The sequence below is a fragment of the Rhinopithecus bieti genome, unplaced genomic scaffold (genome assembly GCF_001698545.2).
Source record: "Rhinopithecus bieti isolate Rb0 unplaced genomic scaffold, ASM169854v2 scaffold_28121, whole genome shotgun sequence".
In the NCBI taxonomy this organism is placed as follows: Eukaryota; Metazoa; Chordata; class Mammalia; order Primates; family Cercopithecidae; genus Rhinopithecus; species Rhinopithecus bieti.
The window spans coordinates 664,864-672,868 of NW_016813094.1; the positions used below are offsets into that span (position 1 = coordinate 664,864).

At 39.2% G+C, this 8,005-nt stretch overlaps 1 long non-coding RNA gene across 1 annotated transcript in view; it reads left to right on the top strand.

Moving 5' to 3' along the window:
- Positions 1-7,531, top strand: part of LOC108512395 (uncharacterized) — an 86,360-nt gene extending 78,829 nt beyond the window's left edge. Inside the window, exons 3-4 of the long non-coding RNA XR_001880589.1 lie at positions 3,759-3,944; positions 7,293-7,531. This is a non-coding gene — a long non-coding RNA (uncharacterized LOC108512395). The remainder of the gene's footprint in view (positions 1-3,758; positions 3,945-7,292) is intronic.
- Positions 7,532-8,005: the final 474 nt, after the last annotated feature.

Here is an 8,005-nt window from a genome sequence, read left to right on the forward strand (position 1 = left end):
AAAAAAAAAAAAAGACAAAACAAAAGCAAAACTATGACATTAAGAAAAAAATTTTGCTTAAGAAATATGTAAAGGAGCGAGCCCTCAGCAGTGTAAACTAGTTGATAGCGTGAAAAGGCACTCGGAAGGAAAGAGGGACACAGTGCTGTACTCTCACATTTCTTTCCTGAAGAATTAGGTAATAAGTTGGCTCAGCCTTTCATCTCCTTCCACATCCTAACTAGAGTTAAGTGTCAAAGAGGTAATTTAACCAGCCACCTGAAAAACCTCTCCGTCTTGTGAACTAGAACAGCTCCCCGCTTCTGGAAGTCATCGAGGGTGGAACAAATTCCACTGTATCAACTTCCAGCTGGTCATTAGCATTTTCTGTAGGATGTGTTGTTTATGATTTTGGTCTACAACAGTCTCTAAACTGGCATAGTCCCCAGAAGTTCCTCAGAACGTTGCAGTCGGTTAAGCTGAAAATTGTTAACTCCTGTACAAATACCCCAGAGTGAATGAAGAGGCTGATTAGAAATTGGTAATAAAAATATATGTTGACATCTTCACCCCACAAGTATCTTTATAGGAGTCATCCTACAGTAAAGGCTTGGAACAGTGAGACTACCTTCCAGGGAGTCCTGATTTTGAGTTCTGGTGCCACCTTGTGGGCAGTGGGAGGAAGAGAAGATGAGAAACAGGTTTGACTGAGTCATTCTTCAAAAGATCAAGACTGTCATCTGATTAATTTCCTTCATACCCTTTGCATCCAAAACAAAACAAAACAAAACAAAAAACTCCAAACCAGAAAAAAAAAAGGCAAAATTTTATCACTTTCCCTAGGAGAAACTCTTTAGGACTTCCCATCAGTTAAAAGACTAAGAGGATTCAGAACAAACCCCAATTTTGCTGACATTTAAGGCCTCTCACAATCTGATTCTAGCCGATCTTTGCAGCATTACTGGGAACTACTCTTCTCCATGAATTTCTCATGACAGCCAGACTGTTCTGCTCCTCTCAGATAGTCATTACCTTTGCCCATGTTATCTTCCCACCCACAATAGATCTTTATATCCTTTTACAATCTCCCGTTTGGAAGGACTTTACGATTGAATTTGATGTCTTCAGTGTGCCTCTCAAAAAACTCTCTCCTAAGAAGTCCTTGAACCTCTTCCTGAACATCTCTGGGGCAGTGCATTCAACCTGATTGAGATGACTTATGATTTTTTCAGTGATCTCTAGTAGTAAACGCTTTCTTAAGTTGGACACGTACCTTTTGCTCAAGAGCAAGATGAGTGCTGGATATATGGGTACTTCTGTGCATAGAGTCTGGACCAAGATGAAGATGCGTTGGGTTCAAACTTCAGTTTTGTAGCTTTCTAGCTGCGTGGCATTGTGCACATAACTTATCTAGGCCTCAGTTGTTTCTTCACCTGTAAAATAAGAATAAAAACAGTGTCTACTATCAATCATATCAGTGTTGTAAGTCATCTTATATGTATGAAAGTACTTACAACAGTATGTACCAGGCAGTTCATGCTTTGTAAGTGCTGGCTTTATTTATAGCTTTGGGAATTTATCAAGATGTGGGTGATGATTGCAGTAATGGAAACGGATGAAAAGAGAGTATTGAACAACATACCTCAATGTGTACAGTTGGAGCATCCAACCTAAAGATGCCACACTAGTTAAAGTTCCATAGGGATACAAGTTTGGGATATGCTGAATGCTGTATACAGCTGCATACTGTGTGCATGCCTGTGCTCTATCTATGCAGATATGTGATAATTAGCATAATCGAGGCTCCTAATTCTTGACATATAACAACCCACCTTTGTCTAACTTGGCATTTCCTACACTTATGTGATCCGTGAATCCTTTTCAAAGTAACATCTTGACATCTCATTACATATGTATGTTGTAGAAGAAGAATCCTCAACTCAAAATGTTTAGGGACAAAGCAAATAATGTAAATGAGGGAAGAAGGCCAGGTAAAATACAGTATGGAGTAGTGTGAGTTATGGAAATCTAGAGGACGCATGCTTTGCCTAAATGCATTTCACTTTGGCTTGTGAAAAAACACCGTGTAGGCCAAGGAAAACATATCTGAAATCTGAATCTGGGCCGTGTTCAGCAAATTTGTGATTCCTGTAGAGTGAGAAAAGGGAAGTAACTGCATAATCTGGAGAAGAACCAATTTTTAGAGATAAAGAGAAGCCAGAAAAAGAGACTGTGAAGGAAAAGTAGGAGATGTAGCCAGAAAAAAGCAGCATCCTGGAAACAGAAAGAAGCAAAGCAGAGGGGTCTCTGGGTCTCGGGAGGTCATGTTGGTTTCCTATTGCTGCTGTTCCAAATTACCACACATTTAGTGGCTTAAAGCAACACAAACTTATAATCTTATAGTTCTACAGGCCAGAATTTTGATGTGTGTCTGACTGGGCTAAAATCAAGGTGTGGTCGGGGCTGCGTTCCTTCTGGAGGTTCTAGGACAGGGAAAAGTTTCCCCCAGGGCCACGGACTGGTACTGCACAGCAGCAGGTGAGCAGCGGGCAGGTGAGAAGCTTCACCTGTACTGTAGGCTGCTCCTCCATTGCTCCGCTGGCATTACCGCCTGAGCTCCGCCTCCTGTCACATCAGCAATAGCATTAGATTCTCATAAGAGCCCAAATCCTATTGTGAACTGCATATGTGAGGATCTAGGTTGCACACTCCTTATGAGAATCTAATGTCCGATGAGAATCTAATGTCACTGTCTCCCATCACTGTCTCCCATCTGTGACGGTCCCATGGGACCGTCTAGTTGCAGGAATACAAACTCAGGGATCCCACTGATTATACTTTGTTGGGAGTTGTATAATCATTTCTTTATATATTATAACATAATAATAATGGAAATAAAGTGCACAGTAAATGTAATGTGCTTGAACTATCCTGAGACTATCCACCCTCCACAGTCCGTGGAAAAATTGTTTTGCACAAAACTGGTCCCTGGTGCCAAAAAGGCTGGGGACAACTGTTTTAGGAGAAAATCTACTTCCTACTCTTTCCTAGCCTCTAGAGGCTGCTTGGAGTCTTTGGCTTATGGCCCCTTCCCCCAGCCAGGAGTGTGGAGTCCTTCTCATATCACACCATTTGACCTCCTCTCCTGCTTCCCTCTCCTGCTTTGTTCCTCCAAATAAATAATGTTCATTTTATTAACTGTAAGCCAAATAAATTAACAGGGCGGCTTTCTAGACACATATTAGGTATTATCCCCATTAGTATATGTTATTGACACAATTAATAATGTCTCAAAAGGTATTGAACATACTGAAATATTGTTATGGTTATTTTTTAAATGTTATTAGTGCTATTAATCATATGTATAATTGATAATTTTTTGAACTTATATGAAGCAAGGCATAATATGGAAACAAATTATAATTGTGTAGTAATTAATTTTAGGTGTTGAAGAAAATATTCAAGAAGTTGTTGGGCATATCACTGAGGGTGTGTGGCAGGCCTGTAATGGCAAAATATTTTGTTTTTATAAGTGATTATGATATCTGGTTAAATTATTGCCTTATTAGTAGGAATTTTAAAAAAACTGATACCAGCTTGAACTCAAGTTGTTATTTTTTCAAATTAACACATAAATATAGGCTAATAAAATACATTTGAAATAATAATTGCTAGTTTTCTCTCTGAGAAAGAAAATTGGAAAAGTCTTTATATATATACATACATACATACATATGTATGTATGTATATATATATACAGACTTTTTTTTTTTTTACAGATTATACTTTATAGTAATTTATCTTAGTCCAGGTGCAGTGCCTTACATCTGCAATCCCAGCACTTTGGAAGGCTAAGCTGGGAAAATTCCTTGAGGCTTGCAGTTTGAGACCTCTTCCACTTTTAAGGGACCTTGTGATTACAGCTGGTCCACTTGGATATTCCAAGATACTCTCCCTATTTTAAGGTCGGTTAACAACATTAATTCCATTTTCAACCTTAATTCTCCTTTGTCATGTAACACAACATATTTACAGGTTCAGGGGAGTAGAACGTGAACATCTCTGGGGACCACTATCCTGCCTGTGACAGAGGGTAAATAGAATACTGAAGACAGGCCAGGAATCTCTGAGAGCTGGAATTAGGGCTTTCTCATCCTCTCCTCTCCTTTCCTAAATCCATCCTCTTACCTTCTACTAATGGGATAGAAAGTTGGGAAAGGAGAAGATAATTGAACCCCATTTGACAAGAAATTATGCAAATAATTCACGGTGTGTGGTGCTAAATAAGGCTGGGATGTCTTTTGGTACTAAAGAAATCGTTCAGGGAAACAGCTGTATGATGTCTGTGCAAATTAGAATCAAAATGCCCCTCCAGGAAGATAAATAAAAAGAGGGAGCCTCTTCCAGGAAGATAAATAAAAAGAGGGAGCCTCTTCCAGGAAGATAAATGCTGAAAAAGCTACACTTTCTCCGTCTGTGAATGGGTGATACCAAAATGATGCCCCCTTCCAGGCTGATACGGTTTGGCTATGTCCCCACCCAAATCTCATCTTGAATTCCCAGATATTGTGGGAGGGACCCAGTGGGAGGTAACTGAATCATGGGGGCAGGTCTTTTGGTGCTATTCTCATGATAGTGAACAAGTCTCATGAGATATAAGGCGGAATTTCCCTGCCCATTTCTCTCTTTGCCTGCTGCCATCCATGTGAAATGTGACTTGCTCCTCCTTGCCTTCCACCATGATTGTGAGGCCTCCCCAGCCATGTGGAACTATGAGTCCATTAAACCTCTTTTTCTTCCCAGTCTTGGGTATGTCTTTATCAGCAGTGTGAAAACAGACTAATACACAGGCCAATGCAGTCCTGCGAAGGTCTGCAGAAATGGACAAGTGGCACACCTATGCAGCCCCCGGCTGGGTTCCATTGCATGGGGCACGGTCTTCACAACTGTAGGGGCAGGCAGAAGACAGCCCAGGTTCTGGGCTCCCCTGACCCTCTGACCCCTCCAACTAGTTCCTTCCTACCAAAAGACATCCCACCATTATTTTTGTGCTCAGAGACATACTTTTTCTATGGTCTTCCCCAAATTTCTAGGATTTTCTCAGAGCATTTTGTACAGAGTTCTAGAATAGCCCACAACACATGTTACTTTGGTTTCTTACATAATTATCTTTCTTCTTGGCAGTGAATTCCCAGAAAGCAAAGGAAATTTATTTTTTTTTTTACTTCAGTAGAGTGTTTGTATTTATATAATTCAATTTACCACTGACGGGGTATATGAAACAATTTTACTTGATACGAAGATAAATTTTGAAACGTTACTAGTTAAGTATTTAAGTGTTTATCAGAATATGTATGTAGCATCTTGATATTCATAATATGGTTCTCAGACTCATCTGAGAACTTGTGAGAGATGCAGAAATGGCCCCAACCCAGACTGATGGCATCTGAATCATTTTAACTTTATCCCAGGTGATTTGAGCTCACATCAAAGTAGGAGAAGTGGCCAGGGGGACTCATGCTTGTAATCCCAGCACTTTCAGAGGCCAAGGCAGGAAAATCACCTGAGGTCAGGAGTTCAGTAGCAGCCTGGCCAATATGGTGAAAACCCGTCTCTACTAAAAATACAAAAAATTAGCCAGGTGTGGTGGCAGGCACCTGTAATCCCAGCTACTTGGGAGGCTGAGGCAGGAGAATTGTTTGAACCCAGGAGGCAGAGGTTGCAGTGAACCGAGATCGCACCATTGCACTCTAGCGTAGGCAACAAGAGTGAAATGCTGCCTCAAAAAAATTAATTAATTAATTTAAAAAATAAAAAGAAAGACAGTGTAAGAAGCATTGAGAGCACCAAACCCATCATCTAGCAGGTGATACTCTGTAGAATGGGCCTCATTTAAAAAAGGTCAGTTGATTAAAGCTTCATTTAAAGGAAAATAACATGTAGGCATTGCCTCAATATGACAAACTGTGAAGGGAGTGAACAAATGACTGATGTGTAGGAAACGGTGAACTAACGCATGAAGGTGGCCGTAAATGTGTGTGGAATTTGTTGAGCATTTAATTTTCTGTAACTTTTGACAACATATTGATCTACTAACCTAATAGGTACCTCTTTCTTTCTTTCTTTCCACCTACACCCAGATTTTTTCTTTTTCCTGCCTAACTCACTCACTTCCAGGCTTTGCCTTATACATTTCTTCACTCAGTCATCAACAGATAGTTATTGAGTCCTTGTCTATGCCCCATCCTAAGTATCCATACATGAGTCGAAGTCTCTACTTCATCAGTATAACATTATGTTACCATACATATGGTCTCAGAAATCCTTTTAAGCACTTAAAGTAACTCCTTTATTACTGACAACTGAGAACAAACTCAACTCTTCTCAGGATTGAGTTAATCACACAGAGCTAGGAACACAGGTACATGTGTACATAGTTACATTGTAATGTGAAGTCCATCAGATTACATAAGGAAGTTCTAGCTGCTCGTGCACAATCAGCTGAGCCATGTTGGCAATCCGGATTCCACCCAGATGCCACAGGTTTCAGGAATCGAGTCTGCCACATGTTCATTCAAACTTGATGTGCCCAGTCATCAGCAGACTTAAGCACTCTCAGGCAAATAACAGCAAGAGGTTAGAAAGCAGAGAAAGAACCCTAGGCTCAGAATCGCTAATTGCTAACTGCTTTGGGGCTACCACTTGGGACAATACAGTTTTATTCTTGAGATCCTGGGCATAAATTGTTCAACCCTATTGTCCTTAGCCTAGCCATCACTAAACCAGAAATCTGAGAAGCAAAATGTTCCACCTATAATTCTTCTCAGATTCTCAAAATACGCATACTTTATGTACAAAAAGTAAAATGCTTGTCATGATTCTATGTTGCCTCTTTGTGGATAAATCTTTTAAGATGTGACATTAGGAACACTGTTAGATTGTGTTATGCTGGTTTGACACTTCCAAATGACTGATTCAAGTGATTCATGAGTGGTTTGGTGTGTGGTTTTAAGATAGAGAGGCAAAGAGCATTTGTGCCCATAGAATATGATTAATTTTTTAACAATCCCTTATTATTTGGACATTTAGAGAGACTGGCAATCAATACTTTATTCACTGGATAATTGATTCAACAATCCAATGCTGGTCTAGTATGAATTGTTGATAATTGAAGCATCTTTGTTATCTAAGACATTTAAATGCTCACTTCTGCATGTTATTTTGATGTAAGAGCTATAATTTAATGTTTATCAGGTATCTTAAGTGCTTTATTTGTGTCTTCTCATTTAATCATTACAACTTTCATTTTACAGGAGAAAAATATGAAATCTGAGGTGCAGTTGGTTTGAATCCAAGAAATCTAAAGGAAAAAGTTCAAGCTCTTAATCCTTTCATACCCTTCTTGTTGTTAAACTTTTTTTAAAAAGTTAATCTTGTCTATGAAGCATGAATCTATAATACTAGGGAAAAAACTGACTAACTTGAAGAAAAAATAAATTGAAATGGAAAGCAATTAATTCCTCTTAATATGAATAAAGGATGATCTAAATGCTTTTGGAGAAATGATTTCCAGTAATGAAATTTTCAGGACAAAAATCTTCTTTTCTGAATAGGCAATCATGGTATTAATCCTCTGTTCCTTAATCTTTATATTTACGTTTTCTACATTTGTTCTTAAAGCTTGGTGTTTTCTACCAAAACCATCTGTACATCTCTGTCTGTCTTCATGTGCTCTTTCTGTACACATGCATGCATGCACACACACACACACACACAGATTTCATTATTTATTCATAAAATGTTGAAAATCACTGCTTTGGCCCTTTTTAACTCTCTCGACCAATCTCTCAGTTCTCTAGTGCTTGGAAAGGAAGTATTTATTTTATTTTATTTTAATTTTATTTATTTTGAGACAGAGTCTCACTCTGTCGCCCAGGCTGGAGTGCAGTGGTGCAATCCTGGCTCACTACAGCCTCAGTCTCCAAGGTTCAAGGTGTTCTCCCAGCTTCCCTTGTAGCTGGGACCA